Source organism: Rhincodon typus, chromosome 40 (assembly GCF_021869965.1).
Source record: "Rhincodon typus isolate 14 chromosome 40, sRhiTyp1.1, whole genome shotgun sequence".
NCBI lineage: Eukaryota > Metazoa > Chordata > Chondrichthyes > Orectolobiformes > Rhincodontidae > Rhincodon > Rhincodon typus.
The window spans coordinates 7887009-7902817 of NC_063371.1; the positions used below are offsets into that span (position 1 = coordinate 7887009).

The 15809-nt window shown below is 41.6% G+C and overlaps 1 protein-coding gene across 1 annotated transcript in view; it reads right to left on the reverse strand.

Moving 5' to 3' along the window:
* Nucleotides 1-15809, reverse strand: part of LOC109914284 (transcription factor COE2) — a 247157-nt gene that overhangs the window by 40760 nt on the left and 190588 nt on the right. The window lies entirely within an intron of this gene.

Genomic DNA, 15809 nt, shown 5'->3' on the forward strand with positions numbered 1-15809 from the left:
ACACAAGCTTTCAGAGCCTCGCTCCTTTTTCAGGTGTTAGTGAGAGGGGTAGCATCGGACACAGAATTTATAATCAAAATGTCAAGAGTCATAGAACTAATGCGAATGTATTGAACAAACCAAAGATGGCTGTAAATTTTTAATCAGTTAAGGATTAAAATACAAATCCCAGAATTTCTTTCATGTCATTGCCCCAAGATAACTAAAGGTGTTATTAGTAAACCAGAGATGACATCTCAGGTCAGACAATGCATTTTAGGTGTGAATCCTTGTTTGGAATCTGGCTGTGCACCAACTTGGAGTCAGACTGGATTTATTTATAAAGTAAGAATTTACAAAATGCCACAGTGACTGTCCACAAAGTGTGCTTTTTGAACAAAATAGAATGTATCTGCAATTACAAATCTGCAAATGCAAATTCACCCCATAGATTTATACGTGTGTCTGTGTGTGGGCCTAACTTGTCCATGCCAACCAGATTTCCTAAACCGAACTTGTCCCATTTGCTTGCATTTGGCCTATATGCCTCTAAACCGTTCCTATCCATGTACCTGACAAAATATGTTTTAAATGTTTTAATTGTACTCACCTCTACCACTTCCTCTGGCAGCTTGCTCCATACATGCACCACCCTCTGTGTGAAAATGTCACCCCTCAGGTCCCTTTTAAATCTTTCTTCTCTCACCTTAACCCAATCCGTCTGGTTTCAGACTCTCCTATCTTGGAGAAATGACCTTGGCTATTCACGTTATCTGTGTCCCTCATGATTTTGTAGACCTCTGTAAGGTCACCCCTCAGCCTCCTATGTTCCAGCGAGAAATGTCCCAGCCTATCAGGCTTTCCTTATAACTTAAATCCTCCAGTCTCAGTAACATCCAAGTAAATCTTTTTTTCACCCTTGCCTGTTTAATAACATTCTTCCTTTCGCAGGGAAATCCGAATTGTATGCAGTACTCCAAATGTGGCCTTACTAATGATCTGTACTACTGTAACATGACGTCTCCACTTCTGGACTCAATGCTCTGACTAATGAAAGCAGGTGTGCCAAATGAATTCTTCACCACCCTGTCGACCTGTAACGCCACTAACAAAGAACTATGTACCTGCACCCCTAGGTCTCTCTGTTCGAAAACACTCCCCAGGGCCCTTCCATCAACTGTATAAGTTCTACGCTGGTTTGTCTTACCAAAATGTAACAACTCGCATTTATCTAAATTAAACTCCATCTCCCATTCCTCAACCCACTGGCCCAATTGATCAAGCACCAATTGCACGTTTAGTTGATCTTCTTCACTGTCCACTTAACACCAAGTTAGGTCTCATCTACAAATTTACTAACCATGCCTCCCATATTTTCATTCAAATAGTTTATCTAAGTGATAAACAACAGTGGATCCAGTGCCAATCCTTGCAGCACATCACTGATCACAGGCCTCCAATCTGAACAACAATCCTCAAACACCAATCTCTGTCTCCTCCCATCAAGCTAATTTTGTAATCCATTGGCTAGCTGTCCTTGGATTCCTCGTGATCTACCTTACTCAGTACTCGACCATGCGGAACCTTGTCACAGGCCTTGCTAAAGCCCATGTAGACGATATCTGCTACTCTGCCTTCACCTATCTTCTTGATCACGTCTTCAAAAAACTCAATCAAGTTTGTGAGACGCAATTTCCCATGAACAAAGACATGCTAACTATCCGTATTCAGTCCTTGCCTTTCCAAATTTCCTATCTCTCAGAATCCCCTTTAAAAATGTACCCGCTTTTCCTTGCAGCCTTTCTTAAATAATGGCACTACATTAACCGCCCTCAAGTCTTCTGGCACCTAACCCGTGGCAGTCGATGATACAAAAATTTCTGATAGCAAACTTGCAACTTCTTCCCTAACTACCCACAACATACTGGGATACACCTGATCAGGTCCAGAGGATTTATCTACCTTTGTGCATTTGAAGACCTCCAGCATCTCTTCTTCTGTAATGTGGACTCTTTTCAATACATGACTGTCTTCTCAGTGCCTTAAGAATACTCTCAATTTATCCAGGCTGTTCATAACATACACAGCTTGACAAGCTGATACTCAGAACACCTAAACACCCAATTGTTCCATGTACTCTTAGTGTTACTAACAGTTTGGCATATATGTCTACATAATTTTAAAAGGTCACAAATCCAACTGGACTTTATGACGGAATCAGTTGTCGTTCTGAACCCTGCCAGATTCGAATTGACAGTGTGATGTAATTGCAGGGTTCTTGCCTCTGAGACAGAAGTTGTGGCCTTCTGCTGGACTAACAAAAGTAATATTTCTGGGGTGACCTTCAGTCATTGCTGAACAAGTGCCATCTTGCAAATAAAACAACATCGTGTCTTATTGCAGAAACATAAAAGATCCCATGACACTGTTTAAGTAGAATAAGAGAGACCGACCTGTATTGTAGTACAGCATAGAATAATACAGCAATGAAGGCATTTACTCCACCATTCCTGTGGTAGAACTATTTGTTTAAAGTTCACGTGTTCCTTAACTAACACTAAAAACAGATTCTCTGTCACTCACCTCATTACTGTTTGTGGATCTTTGCAGTGTGCAATTTGACTGTTGCATTTGTCTCAATAGAAATATTGATAACACTCAGTTGTGGAGTTGTTTAAGATATCCTGATGTGGAAGGTGCAGTAGAAAATGCTCGTTCATCATTTGTGGCAGTGACCTCTGTTGCTCTCTTTAAATCTCAGGACTTCGCCTTTTTTTTAACATACTTTCTCAATTTTTTGATAAATGCAAATTCGCCCTAGATCACTAAGTCCATTGTCTCCAGTGTAGACTATGTTGTATTCTATGTTAAAGATACTTTATAAATCCAAGTTGCTGTCCTCGTTTTTCTACTTCCAGTTCTCTCTCCCAGCCTCAAGGCACTGACTCTTGTTACAAAACAGTTTTCTAACACACCATCTCAGTCACCTTTCATCATATGTGCATCATCACAGGCAATATTACTAAGTCCAGTCCTGATCATTGACAACCAAATACTCTTATCTTCCAGAGGAAGTCACTGAATAGGAAGGAGACAGTTTCCTCTTCCCAACCCAATATCATAACCCTGTACGTAAACTGGATGAGATGAGCTCAATCAGCACAGACCCACGTCTTGAACCCTGAGAGATTCCTGCCCTGAATGTTGGGATCAGCTCAGCCCCCAGGGCTGTTCTTGTTTTCAAGTGATTCCAGCCTTTTCACATATTATCAACATGAAAATCAGTCACTGAACTTTCTCCCACTTTTTTCACACCAAGTTTTCTGTGGAAGCTGAGAATTCCTGTAGATATTGGAACACTGGGGTTTTGTACGTTGCAAAACAGTTGCACCAACTTCAGGAAGATGATGACTGAAAAGCCAAGTAAGGGAAGATTCTATTCATTAAGAGCATGCTAACAATTTCCAACAATTCTCTAGGTGGTGATTTTAATGTTCCTGAGAAATATATTCTTGCAAGTAATTTAATAATTCACCAGTGGGAGGAAATGCCAGTGGCAATTACATCATCAGAGAATGTTCATCATCCTGTTTGGGATACTAGCCGGAGAGCTTGTGGTGATAAAAGGCTCCCCAGAGCACAAGCATGTGGTGCTGGAGGTGAGGCGGCGGGGAGGGGGATGGGGTGGTTTGGGATGGTTTAGTGCCGTTCTGCTCCTCAGGTCCATTGTCCTAATAAATTATTGCCTCCACAACATACAGCTCACAGATGGAGCTCAGCAATGCAATTGCAGCTACACTCCAGTGGGAAATTATAGAGCTGGAATGGGTAACTGCATTTAACCCCTTGTGAGACTAAGAGTGTTCACAAGGCAGGAGTTTGTGGAGATTTTGAGACCTATTTCTTAGCATTCTCTCCCTCTGACAGCCCCCTAAAAGAAAACACCAAGAAACGGTTTCTAGGCAACCTAAAAGGATAGATTGATTCTGTGAGCTTAAGCATTTAATTTTCTGTATGCTCAAAGCAGCTTTTTTGTTTTCTTTCTTATTTCTGCCATATTTCTCCTTTGTTTTCTTGTCTTTTTGCTGGCTGTCTTGTCGGTTCCTCACACACAAGTGACTATGAGTGAGCTGGAGAATTTCAGTAAGCTTATGCATCTGCTCAGGACATCAGTGCCCTGATCCTTGCCCTGACCTGACATCTGAACATGTCAGCTTTCCAACAAGCATATGATCAGGGGAACAGGAACTCAAATCATATCCTCCATTCCAACATATTAAAGCTAAATCTTTTCAACACAAGGGGAATTAGAGGATCTGGGGATCAGGTGAGAAAATTAAATTTGGCTGCAATCTTGCTGAACAGCACAGCAAACCGAGAGGCCACAGTATTAGTTCTGTGAAAAATAGGAACTGGAATCCTTGGCTTCTGAGGCAGGCACATGGAAACATGGAACAGCTTTTATACATCTTTCACATAGAAAACACATATGTAAGCTGGCTAATTTTCTCCTAACTTTTTGATATTGATGATGGAGAAAAAACTTCATTGTAGAGCTTGGTTTGATAGCGAATGTGAGATGGTTGCAGAAAAGATTTTCTAAAGACTTTGGAATGCTCACTGTGTTTGACCTGTGCTTTGTGTTTGAAGGTTGTTGCTGATGGCTGGTTTTTGGATGGGTTAAATTTTGAAAATCGGGCATTTTTAGATTTTTGATTACTATAGATATGAGTGACAATTTGTTTAATTTTTTGTAATTTTTAAATTGTAAACAACTGAAAGCATATGGGGAAATCTGCTGTTGAGAAAGCATCTCTCCAAAATGTGACTGACAGACAAGGGAATTGAATAATATTTTTAGATATTTTTTAAATCTACCTGTTCAGGATTGTTCTGACACAACTCTGGAGCAGATGACATTTCAACCCAGGTTCCCTAGCTCAGAGATAGGGACAGTACCACTAAATCTCGAGAGCCTCTGCACAATTTTTACATGGTTGGTGACTGTTTGTAAATGGTGTTGTGGAGAGGCTGTTGCATTGTGTGTTCAAGTATTTTTATTGATCTCCACAAAGGGTTATTATGGCATCATTACAGGAAACTCGACTGAAACCCAGGGCAGTTTAACGTTATGTAATGCATAATTTGTTCTCAATTTTGTTTTATCAGCTTCTTGCTGCAGGTGCTTGTATGCCCTTGAAATCTGATCATCATATTTCTACTACTTTGATGTTAAGAGAGTTTTGACAAAGTGCTCAATGTTAACTTGCAGAAATTTTGGAATAAGAAATGACTTCGATTAATTCAGCATCTCATTATTCTTCTCAAGGTGGTTTCAAAACATTCACTTCCGGGAACTTGCATTGCTATAGCTCCTTCAAAGCTAGTAAAACATTCCAAAGCATTTCACAGGACTGTTAACAAGCAAGATTTGTCGGCCAGTCACATATGATATGAGGATAGATGACCAAAGTTTTGATCAAAATAGCCTGAAAGAAGGAAAGAGAGACAGAGAGGTATGATGGCTTAGGGAGGGAATTCCAGACCATAAGACTTTGGAAGCTGAAGCCATGGTAGGCAGTAAAGTGATTAAAACTGGGGAGGCCAAGGTTGGTTGAAAGCAATGATGTGAGAGCACTTTGGGGCTGGAGGAATGACAGAGCTAGAGAAGGACAAGGCAGTGTGAAAGATGAAAACAAGGATGAGAAATATAAAACCAAGACATTGCCACACCAGGATCCAGTGCAGGTCAGCGGGCATGTGAAATACTTTCATTGGTTCATTATAGTTAGCCCACAGTCATTTTATACCATGCAAACTCCCATGAACAGCATTGCAGTGAGTTGCCAATTAATTGATCGTTGGCTGTATTGGTTGATACTAAAATGTGGGCAAGCATATGAAGAAATATGTTCTCCCAATAGCATCATGGGATCCAACTGAACCACCAGAAAGCACCTCAGTTTCAGATTTTGCACTGGAGCACCAGTATGGATGAGTTGTTCAACTCCCAGACCAGAGCTTGAACCCGTAACTTCATGATTTAGATATTAGGCTATTGCTAACAGAGCCACACTGACAGTTTAGGAAACTAAAAGTTGTAAGACAGGCAACTTTTTATTTCAGACAGTATTCTATACCCTCAACAACAGTCCATTCAATTCCTCAATGGCTTTTATGTGACTACTGCAGTGATTGTCACGAGGTCAGCCAGATGGATCTCATAGAATCTGAGTTCCCTGACTGGGGCTGTTAACCTGGTCCAATCAGGGAGCCCTGGCTGACAGATAGAAGGAGGAGCCTCAGGGATTCTGCTCACTCTGAGAGCTGTCTCTGAGGGAGCTGGATCAGTGTCAAGGACTGTCTACGTGTAAGTAAAGGGTGACTTGGTTTAGGGATACCAGTCTCTGTGGAGTTATTTCAGTGGCGATAAGAGATGTAACCATGCAAGAGGGCCTACTAGCTGAAGTCCGAGGGGACTTCAAACAGGCACTACAACTGGCTTTATCATTGGAAAAGGTGGCAAGCGGAGCACATGAGTTACAGGGTATTCCAATGGAATACTTCACCAGTTCGACTGAGCTTGGGGAACACCACTTGAGTAAAGGCAATTACATAGCCTCAGTCAGGGCATATCCTAAACAGAGGAACTCTAGGTCAGCCCACAGCAAAACTCCAAAACAAAGCCAAGCCTCAACCAAATGGTTAAAATTTTCTTCAGGAGCCAGGTTGGCAAACCACTGTAGTTGCTGCTGATAGGAAGACTTGAGACAGCAAAAGAGTTCTATGAGACCTAAAATGACTAAGAGAACTCATATACCGGTATACTCGGGAAAGTCCACCTACATCTTTTTTGGAACAGTTAAATTGCTTAGTCACATCCAAATCAGAACCAAGTGGAATTGGAGATCCGCCTGCAAAACGTCTGATTAAATGGTCACCCAGTTCTACTGACAGTTCAGTGATCGCAGAACCAGTCTTCAACAAAATTCGCTCTGGACTCCAACCTTTAAATCTGCAAAAAGCCAAGGCTAGACTGAGAATCCATACCGGGGAACCTTCACAGATTAAGCGTCCAGCTTTGTCTCTGGCCTCTTTTGAGAAGCAGCTGGTTCAGTTACCACTGATTGGAGAAAAAGTCTTGGCCCCAAGCCTGATGGGGTGAAATGGTTTGAGAAAGATTCCCCTTGATTGGCAGAATATTTTTCAATTCGAAAATGGCTGCCTGAGTGAAGTCCTAATGAAATACCTGGAAGTATTTTGGGAATGTCTAGGGACTGTCAAAGGAGTCAAGGCCACCTTGCATGTTCACCAGGAAGGAATTCCACAATTCTGCAAGGCCCATCCAGTGCAATTCTCCTTATGGGCAAAAGTAGAGGCTGAAATCAAAGGCTGGAAAGTAAAGTAATCATCAAACCAGTCCAGTTTGCGGACTGGTCATACCAGCACTGATCATACCAATTGTGAAGCCAGAGGGATCGGTTCGCCTTTGTGGGGATTTTAACAAATGGTAAATTGCTTTTCACAGCGAGGTAAATACCTAGTCCCCCACATTGAGGATTTGTACAAAAAGCTGGCAGGGGGGCCTGTCATTCATGTAGCTTGTTCTTGCAATTGCGGTTAGATGAGGATTCTGAGAAGGACTCTATAATTAATACCCACAAAGGTTTTACCAATGTATGAGACAGGCATTTAGGGTATCATCAGCATGAGCAATTTTTTCACTGCACAATGGAGAAGATTTTACAAGGTCTATCCCAGATTGCCATTTATCTCGATGATGTGCTAATAACAGGAAAGAGCAATAAGGAGCACTTAGAGAACTTGGACATAATCCATAGATATTTTCCCAGGCAGGCGTATGGCTTAGAAGGGAAAAATGTATGTTTCAGGCATGCCAAGTGACCTAAATGGGCTACAGAGTTGACAAGACTGTGTTACACACGTTGGAAGATAACGTGAGGGTGATCAAAAGCGCCCTGGCTCCCATATCTGTACTGGAGTTTCCATCTTTCCTTGGGCTGGTGAATTATTACAGCAAGTTCATATGTAACCTGGCCTCCATCCTGGCAACTTTGCATCACCTCTTTAGAAAGGGTCAGCCTTGGAAATGGTCAAATAGCCAAGCCCTAGCTTTCAGGGCAGTGAAGAAACAGCTATCATCCTCTCAGATATCAGCACATTATGATCACAAGCAAGATCTGGTATTGACATGCGATGCCTCCCTGTACAGTATCAGGGTAGTATTAGCTCATAGGTGGCCCCACAGAAGCAATGCCCAATAGCAAATGCATTCAGGACTTTGGCTAATGCAGAGCGTAAATATGTTTAGATAGAGAAGGAAGATTTGGCAGTCTTATTTGGAGTCAGGAAGTTCCATCAATACCTTTACGGATGTAAATTTGTAATAATAACGGGCCACAAACACCTACTAGATCTACATAAAGAGGGCAAAGTAGTGCTGCCCTTAGCTACATGTTGGAACACTGTCTAAGAGGCCAAGTAGCAAATGGGGGTACATTGAGCCGCCTCCCACCAGCAGATAAACCACCAGTCATGCCACCACTGGAAGAGTCCGTGATGGTTTTAAATTTTCTGGACACACTTCCAGTCGCAGCTGGTATCATACATTGGACGCAGAAAGGTCCGGCCTTGGAAAAACTGAAACAGCTGGTGGTACTATGGGAAACCAAAAGGATGTCACAACCAGAATTGAAACATTTTTGGATCTGGAGAGACCAGATCACAGTGGAGGTTGGCATATTCTAATGGGGATCAAGAGTGACTGTCCTGAGCAGAGGTCGCTGCCACGTATTGGCTGAACTTCACAAGGGTCATCCAGGGGTTTCTAAAATGAAGATGTTAGAGATAAGTTATGTCTGGTGGCCAGATTGGGTGCAGACATAGCTGCATTGATGGGGCAGTGCCCAGAGAGCCAAGAAGGACAAAAGTTACTCCACATTTATGGGAATGGCCAGGTAAACCCTGGACTCGGCTACAAGTCGACTATGCAGGTCCTCTCATGGGCTCAATGTGCTTAGTCATTGTGGATGCCCACTCAGAGTGGCTAGACATTGTTCGTTTGTTAAGCAGGGGGACGAAGATAGAAAAACTGTGTGTAGCTTTTACAATACACAGACTCCGGGAGGCATTGGTCACAGATAAAGGGCCATCATTTACCAGCCGGGAATTTGAGTATTTCCTAAAGTCGATGCATATTCATCGTATAAGGACAGCTCCATATTATCCATCATCCAATGGTTTGGCGGAAACAGCAGTCCAAACTTTGAAGGCAGGCTTAATGAAATAACCTATAGCTTCACCAGACACCAAACTATCCTGGTTCCTATTTGATTATGGGACCACCCCTCATGCAACTACAGGCATAGTTCTCGCAGAGTAGTTAATAGGAAGAAGACTCTGCACCAGGTTAAATCTGGTCTTCCTGGACCTGGGGGTTGGGGGTGGGTGAAACAGCATCAGGAATGGCAATGCTGGACGCAAGGCTCCACTAAGCAAGAGAGACAGTTTACTTCATGGGACGAAGTGTGGTGTAGGAACCACGGGAATGACCCTGCTTGGGTAAGAGGCATGGTCGAAGCAAGGTCAAGTCCAGTGACATATAAAGTTTGGGTAGGTGCAATAGTCCTGAACAAACACATGGGCCATATGATAGCTGCAAACTCTCAAATGGTGCAGGAACAAAATGTGGCCGACTCCTTGATTGCCTTTCCGACTGTTCTGGAACCTGGCTGTTCTCTGTTGAGTGTTGAAGGTATCTTGGAATCTGAGATGGACATGATGGATGTCACCGCCTCGAAGCCTTTGTTTCCTGAAGAGGAGAATGAATTTCTTCTGAGACACTCCAGGCACAAGAGGTGAACCACAGTGCGTTACACACCACCTGCATCAGAGGCAGAGTTGGGGAAACCTGACCCGATGCTGAAACGCCCCAGGAGGAGCTACAAAAGAAGAGAACCAGCCAAGGCCCTCAGACTCAGAGGGGGAGGGATACAGTGATTATAATGAGGTGAGGCAGGTGGAACTTCAGAGAAGATTGGGGCTGCCTACCTGGTCCAATCAGGGAGCCTTGGCTGACAGATAGAAACAGGAGACTCAGGGATTCCGCTCACTCTGAGAGTTGGCTCTGAGGGAGCTGGACCAGTGTCAAGGACTCTCCACACGTACAAGTAAGGGGTGACTTGGTGATGGGATACCGGCCTGAGTTATTTCAACAACTTTCTTCTGTGTCAACAGCTCCTTCGGTTCCTTGGAGAGATAGTTACTGATGTACCTCAAACTTGCAAACATTGATCATATCAATGGAATTAGTATTTCTCTGTCAGAAAGTGAAAGACCGAGCAAGATACTACCAATTCCCCACTGGAACCCAGATTTAGCATTCAGCTCTGAGAAAACGAAAACCTTGTCTTAGTTGGTTCTTAAGGTCCTGGCAACCTTAAGGTCAGTTTCACCTTCAATGAGTATGGACTTTGGCAGAAAATGAGTTTGGTGTATGGCAAGTCAACAGTGAAAGTTGGTAAACTGGAAAATGTAATCAAGGAGGACATCAATTCAGCTAGATGGTCAGTCAGAGAAAGTCTTACACTGCAGCAAACATATACTGGAACAAGTGTCAGGATATCTGAAAGCAAAATGGAGAGTGTATACTCTGTAATCTATGATGTACCTGATCTGCAAATGTTTAACAGGGAAGAATAGAAGGAATATACGATGCTATGAGCTCACACCGTATTTATCCTGAGGAATGTCCAATCCTGGAGAATCTCTCCAACAGCTCACTTCACCTGATCTGAGTGAACCTCTCCAGCCGTGCATGCCTGTGTCCACCTCTATACACTGAATCTATTCTTCTATTTGTTCTCTGCCTGATTTTCACCATGAGAATTTGATTGACCTAGTGGATTACTTTTCTCAAGATACATTTTTCTTTTGACCTGCTGTCAAATGTTCCAGTACACACCTCTTTGTGCCTTTGATCATTTTCTTTTATAATCAAACACCATAAGCAAGAAATTGTCTGCTTTTCTCTCTGTTTGTGAAGTATTCTGAGATACATTGATAAATGACAATTATATATAAATTAAGTTAGGTTTGTAATTTTCGACATGATTCCCAAGTCTATTTATGAGAACTTGACCTGACACTCTATTCTTTGCCCTGAATTTGATCCCAACTTTCACACTGATTACAATATAGATATGCTATTTAATGCTAAATCCTCAGAGTTTCCAAAATACTAAATTTATAAAAGAAATGTCTTTCAAGCCTTTTGTGCTCAATCTTCAGATTCATTGCTGTGTCGTGACTTTTTTGTTGAAGTGGAATATCATGACTGCCTGCAGAATACTCACGGTAAATGGTGACCAGCTGAAATGTGGAAATTCCTGAATGTTCATTGCACATTATTTGTTTTTTATGTTTCTGTGTTAAAAGAAAGGGTGCATACCAACTTATAAACGTGTCAAGAAGTGCCACAGGAGAAATGTGCATTTGGAATGGTAAACTCCCGTGACATACTAAAGGTTAAAATGTTAAAGCCAATGGGTTCTGCATCTTGCACTGTGGCATCCCCGCATCAAATTAAATGGGAAGTGTATCTGAATTTCTTGTCAGATTTATATTACATTTTATTTAATAACTACAGGATGGCATGAAGTTAAATATTTGACAAGCTGATGTGTGCATTGGGGAATTGGACTGAGAGCAGCTCATTGAATATAGTCAATACTATACTTAGCATCACTTAATCCTCCATGGGGAGCGTTAATGTTTGCTTTAGGACTTTAATAATGCAAATTTCAACTGGAAGAAAATCAACTAATCCATACACGATTGAGCCTGAGAAAGCCGTAGCATTATCCTGAGAATTGGACTTGTTCCCACAGTGATTGTTTCCATTGCTGTGCATCATTCCTCTTACTTCCCATCACTTACTGTGTGTATAAAATCAAGCTCCTCTGCCTGTTTCTGTTTTGTTGTTACTTTGAGTTTTAATGCTTTACAATTAGATCTTTACATTTTTTTCTGCATTTCAATCTGCTGTCTTACTCCTGATTTTGTTCCATCTATAATTCATGCTGTGTTTTGTATTTGTCATTTTTGTCTCTGTTTATGCATCTTTATTTTCCAATTTTATGGTAATATTGCTTTGAAAGCATTCTGGGACAGAACAAATAGTAGTTACGATCTAGATTAGACAATTTCAATGTTTTGTCGCTGAATGCCCACCCTGCACCTTCTGTAAATTTGAGTTCATCCAAAATTCTGCTGCTTGTATCCAAACTTGCAGAAAGCCCTGTCCAACCTTCACCACAATGGCTGGCTGATCTCCAGAAGGTTATGCACAACAGGGACTGCATTTTAAAATTCCTCAATGAACTTAACACCCTCCCTCGCACCATCTCTGCAATCCTTCAGAGTTTTTCAACTTCTGCAACTTTGTGAATCTCCACTTTTCATCATTCAAGCATTAACAGTATTGCCTTCAGCAGCTTGAAATTTTCTTCATAACTTTCTCTACCTCTTTCTCCTCTAGTAAGAAAACCTTTAAGCGGCTTTTCATCATCGTCAATTCTAATATCTCTCACATGATTTGACATAAAAATCTGTGTTGATACACTCCTGTGAAGTCTCTTTGGATGATTTGCCATTTCAAAGGTGCTATATAAGTACAAGTTGTTGCTATTATCTTAAGTACATAGCCAGACAGAGCAGAAAAGAATCACAGCAATAGAGCCATAACTTGCAGCCTCATGTCTAATAACCTTGATTAAATTTTAGCAAAAAGCATGTCCATGAAATCCTCACGCATGTGGATCCATTTCCAGCTCTGTTCAAAAGCAATGGTTTCACATATCTAAGGTGATGCATGGCTCCCAGAGGATATATAAACAATTCTTATGAGCTGGTCTTCCAAGAGTGGTACTTAATACTATTTCATTCTATTTTTTAATTTTTAGGAATAATGACACCTGACTTGCAGGAAGTCTGTCGCTGACTTGTTGGATATTTTTTTCAAACCTCTCACAGTTTTCTGCATATTCAGTGGTGTAGCTGTTGCAAGTAATGCTCTGGATTAATTCACTGTAAAAATAAGATGAGTTCAGAGCAATAATCAGCTGAACACATGATTAAATCATTCAGTGTGATATAAAACCTTCTTTTTGATCACTGAAAGCAAAATACTGTGGATGCTGGATATCTGGAACAAAACAAACTATGCCAATGACTCGGGTGATGGGGCTGAATATATGATTGCTAAATTTGCTGACGGAACAAAGATTGTTTGAAATTTAGATCGGTACAACATCAGATTTTACTTGGACAGACTCTGGTCTTTCACCCCAGAGTGTGCAAGATCTTGGGCACCAGTGCCAGATGTTGTCCTGTTTATTCATGCATCTCCATCAACTCATAAATGGCCAAGTCCAGATGCTTATCATCTTCAGTGAACTCAGTAGGGGCCTGTTCTGCAACAGTCCTCAGAGTGTCAGAGACCTCAACTGCAACTTCCTGTCAGAGCTGTGGGACCATGTCAGTGCTGTGCTCATCAGAATGTGATTCCAAGTCAAACCTAGATAGTGAATGTCTCTGCCCTGGAGGGTGGGTAGGAATGCCTTTACAGTGCATCTTCTGAATGTGCCAATGCTTCCTCCTCAGCACAGCGCAAAGCATGAAGCTCTTTCCTTTTTTCTGCTGATTTGGGAGGGGATCCAATGGCTGTATCAAAAAACAAAGTTTTGTCAGTGTCACAAACTGCCACCCTTACTCGAGATGTTTCTAAGACTTTGTCACTCGCAACAGCAGAGTGGAGGCCTTCGTATTCAATAGGTGTACATATCCATTCTCCTGTTCAGCATAGGTGCAGTCCCATTGGTTTCCTTTCAGCTTCACTGCTTGCTCCTTGATGGGATCAAGGAGCCTTATGTTGGGCAGGCACTACCATCCAACAATAGCCCTGAGAACTTTACAGATTAGATTCAGGAAGGGTGTTCCCAATATTGGGGGAATCCAGAATCAGGGATCATAGTAAAAGGATAAGGACTGAGATGAGGAGAAATTTCTTCACCCACAGAATAGTGTGCCTGTCGAATTCACTCCCATAGAAAGTGGTTGAGGCCAAAACATATGTTTTCAAGAAGGAAAAAGATATAGCTATGGCTAAAGGATTCAAGTGATATGGTGGGTTGGGAGGAGGAGTGGTAGGAGGATGGGATTAGGGTATTGAGCTCGATGATCAGCTAAGATTATAATGAATGGTGGAGCAGGCTCGAGGTGTCGAATGACCTCCTCCTGCTCCTCTTTTCTATGTTTCTACGTGTTATATATATTGAGGGAGATGTTGCTGAAATACTGAGCCACTTTCTTTCCGGTGTCAGACATCTACAGGGTTGGGTGGGGTGATCAATGGAGGAAACATGATGCCCCTGACTTGCAGAAAGTAAGGTGCTGTCTGGATACATTTCAAATATGTTACCTAGATGTTTGAACCTGAGAGGTTACAAGAGGCTTCAAAACTTCCTGCTCATAAGATTTGGCATTCTACCTGCGCAAGTATATGCAATAAGCTTGGTAAAATATAAATAGGTCAGTTCAGTGGTAAAGGATTGGTAGGTAGAATATAAGCAGGAATGTGTGAAATTGTTGACTTTGACAAGAACAATAGAAAAGTGACATTTTTTAAAATAGAGTTAACAAAATTCTACAATATAAGGGATCTGCATGTCCTCACAGATGAATGACAGAAAAATTAATATACAGGCACACCAAGTGGGTCAGAGAGCAAATGGAATATTTATTGCAGGGGGAATAGAATGTAAAGGGAGCAGTGCTTTGCTACAGTTGTACAGAACATTGTTGAGGCCACATTTGGACTACAATGCACAGTTGTAATCCTTATTTTCAAGAAAATATGTAGATACTTTAAAATCAGTTCAGAAAAAAAATCTGCTCACCTGATACCTAGGCTGTGGGAAAGGTTAGACAGACTGGTTCTGTATCCAGTGGGGTTTAGCAAAATAGGAGGTGATCTTATTGAAACATACAGGTCATAAGGGGACGAGGCAGGATGGGTGTTGAAAATATATTTTCCGTTGTGGCATGACTAGAGCCAGAAAATCCTGTTCAAAAATTAGGAGCAGGAAAGTAGATTTGAAGCCACAATCAGATCAACTCCAAGTGATTGAATGCCTGACTCCTGCTCCTAATTTGTATGTTTGTAAAATTTTGGACTGTTAAGCAGATGACACAGTATTCGTGGAGAGAGAAACAGAGTTGATGTTTCACATGGAGGACCTTTCAGTTGACCAGTCTTATTACACCTTGCTGTGTTCATTTTCTATGACCCATTGTTTGTTTATGTTCCAAGGTTCAGTCAGCCACTGCCATGTAATTAACTCCTCTCAGGGTTACTGGATCACCCGACATTCAGTACACCTTTGCACAGACATGTGGATCGATGAATGTGCCATTGGAAATATTCTCAAGTCATTTCCAATAATTTAACAGGTCAGTTCCAGCCTGTCAACTTTCCAACTCTGGCAGAGTTCTGAGGAAGGGTTACTTGACCCGAAATGTTAACTCCGATTTCTCTCCACAGATGCTGCCAGATCTGCTGAGTTTTTCCAGCAATTTCTATTTTTGTCTCCAATTTACAGCATCTGCAGTTCTTTCAGTTTAACTTTGTAGCTCTATTTTTCCTCCATTCCAAGAGTATTTTACAAGGTGGAATACTTTTGGAGACTAGCTCCAAAACTTCCAGCAGTTGCATTTCCAAACCAAGAACTGACTGAAAAATAAGGTTAACG